Raw genomic sequence first — 3,277 nt, 5'->3', positions numbered from 1 at the left:
CTAGTGTGAGGCAGGTATTTAGGCCTTGCGTGCCTACATGATTACTGCCTTGTAGGTATACGGCCGTTTGTCAATGCTTCGGGTTCGGGGAGTGACAAATTTAGTGGTATCAGAGATTTAGTAAAATTTTGATGATATTAGTGTGTCCGATAGAAAGTTTAGTTCCAGTTTTGACCTAACCTATAGCTTTGATTTGCATCCTTGAACTTGTCCTTGATTAGTCTTTTGTTACTGACTTAGTGTTTTTAGCACCATTCGAGGGATGTCTACTACTGACCCTCTTTATTCTTAGTAAAAAAAATGTTGGTGGTCATGGACTGTTGGTAATTAATTATCATGTGTATTAATTACCTCCCTGCATTAATTTTCTTGGAATTCCATAAGCTTGTAGATTGATAATGTTAAGACTTTATGGGACTAGAAAAGGATTGGTTGTCGCTATATTCCTGTAGATGCTATTTTTTTCTTTTCTTTTCATTTCCAGAAGTTGCATGTCAGGATTTGAGTGTTTGTTTTTGATATTTTGAATTGATGGAAAACACTTACTTTGGTTGGAATTTGTGATTGGATCTTGTAGGATTGTATTGTATTTGATTTTTTTGAATTGGCCATTTGATATGGTCTTAACTTCTTGTTCAATATGGTCTTAACTACTTGTCTATAAAATATTTCTACAATTGGATGTGCAGTTTGAAAAATATTCATAATCTTGTAAGACTAACCTGGAATATAAATGTGCTGAAATTGGGTGAGATTCATATTGATGCCATAATTTGAGGGAAGCTAAGAATATTATGGAACTTGGTCACATTGTATCTTGGTGAGTCTAAACTTATTTGAAATAGAAATCATGAGGTTTGACAAGTTTAAGTACTGATATAATATTGATTTGAGGAAAAAATGAAATCAAGCAAATTTAAGGTTTGTGAATACTTGATGATTGCTAATGTAATGATAAATTTATTGCATTGTTAATGTTAGTAAGGCAAAGATATTTATTGAGCTGGGAATTTTTGTCAAGGCTTCTTGTTTCCAAAATGAGTAATGTCTTTTATTCCTATTTATATACAGTGAAGTTTTGAATTATGATTTTTGTTGGTTCTATTAGCAATCTGATTTTCAGTTAATAAGGAAAAATTATGAGTGTCCTGATATTGTTGGACTTGAATATGTGCTTAATTTTAATGTTATCCCTTATTTTGAGAGATGCTTGTTGGTTGTAAAATTAGATCTATGATAATATTGTTGGGTGATTTTAGTAGGCAACATGTATTCCAGTGGATGAGAAAGAAACTGATGGCATTTTAATATTGTCTAAACCTGGTTGATTTAGTCATCATATCCATGGGATGCTACAAGAATTGATAATTCTAATAGACTTTTGATGGATTATAATGGTGGTGAAGTATTTGAGGTTCAAAATCTTATTTTAGAGTTGGATGACAAGCAACACGATCATAGATCCTCAGATTGATGATTACTAGGGAATGTCCAAGGCATTGATTTTTAAGTTATGTTTGATATAAGTTGGTGAAAACCCCTAACTTTGTTTGAAGTCCATTTGTTGTAACCATCGTCCTTAGAAGTATCATCAGTCAAGTTTTGTTTGAGTCCATTGGTCTTTGAATCTTATTAGCTAATTCGATGACGCTCAAAATTTCTCATAGTCTGAATCTTATTGGAAGTCTTCTTCGATAGATCAAGTTTGAGTTTAGAGGACTAAACTCTTTTTTTTTAGGAGGGAGGAGTTGTGGGCCAGACATGTTTTTTTATTTATTTTATTTAATTGTGCATGCATGGCAGTTACGGAATTTTATTTATTTATCTTTATATTTTATTTAGGTTTTCGAGGGTCGTCGCCTCTTCATTTCTTCCGTTATAGATCTTTGTTTGGATTAAGAAGAGAGAGAGATCTAGTTTTTTTCTTCTCCTCTTTTTCTTTTGTTTTGGTGTGTGGTGCAGGCGGCGAGGATGGGGATAGGTGTCTTCGTCAAGAGTTTTGTGTCACTTACGCTGTGAGGTAAGCATACCCTTCATCGGATCTTTTGCCTAATGTAGAATTGTCTCTATTCTTTTTTAGATCTTGATAATTATTTTCTTATTTATCTTTAGAAAAAGACTTGCATTTGTGTAGATCCTTGCTATTACATGCTTTGTGTTATAAGCCTCTTTGCATGCAAATTTCGATGTTCCTATGGTGGTAATTTCTGTTTATTGACCATCCTTACTTGGAATTCCGTGTATGAGAGACTCGTGTGTTAAATCTGTGAGCATGTTCACCTCATTGGCTCTATTGATGGTTATATAAAAAAAGAGTGGTTGTTTGGCATGATCACTATAGCTTAGGTTTTGTTTTAGACAGCATAATGTATTGATTCTAATGTCTGCCTCGATATGAGTGTTATTAATGTCTTGTTTAGCATGAGATAGGCTACCAGATTTCATACTTTTAATTTTTTATGCATTGTTGGTTTTGATTGTAGCGTGGCACACTTAAGAATTTTTTTTTATTATTATTCTTTTCTTTGCCTAATCTTTAAGCAAAGGGTTTTGTTATTATTATATATAGGAGCATGTTTATAGTCATGTTTATAACTAAAATGTACATCTTAGTTTTGTCAAAATCAGTGTTAATCCTATGTCTCTGTGAGGTGGTTGTCTTATTGATTTTAAGTATTTTCAAATATATATTCTAGAGTGATAAGTTAGCTTGGTCTAGATTCTAATGCTTGTAGGTATCGTGTTAATTTCGTGGGGTTTGATCTTGGCATGCATGTCTATAGGTTCCACCGAAGAAATTTGATCTATCATAGGATTTTGGGGGTTTTGAGAGATAGACAGATAAGTAAACCACATATAAATACACGTATATGTATATGCATTTTTGACTCTTGAAAAATTACCAATTTTATTTTATTCACTTATTTATCTCGTTAATGATATTTCTTTAATTATTGAGAAAATTTTTAGTTAATATTTATAAACTTTCTCATTGGTTGTATTTTATTAGTTAATTAATTATTAGTTTCAAATTCTGGTTTATTTAATGGATATTTAAATTGAATATTTAAATGGTTATTTAATAGATGTTAATTTTGGTTTGAATACTGCCTGATGAATGTGAGTTTCTATGAAAGGCTTTTATTTAACTTTTATCAAACTTCAGTTAATTATGCTGACCTTTGAGAGCTTTAATGAAAAATTCATTTATTTAATTTTTATCAGAATTCCAGTTACCGTATTTCCCTCTAGTATACAAACTAATGAATTATTTTCA

This window comes from Dioscorea cayenensis, chromosome 11 (assembly GCF_009730915.1).
Source record: "Dioscorea cayenensis subsp. rotundata cultivar TDr96_F1 chromosome 11, TDr96_F1_v2_PseudoChromosome.rev07_lg8_w22 25.fasta, whole genome shotgun sequence".
Classification (NCBI taxonomy): Eukaryota; Viridiplantae; Streptophyta; class Magnoliopsida; order Dioscoreales; family Dioscoreaceae; genus Dioscorea; species Dioscorea cayenensis.
This window is presented reverse-complemented; position numbering follows the sequence as displayed.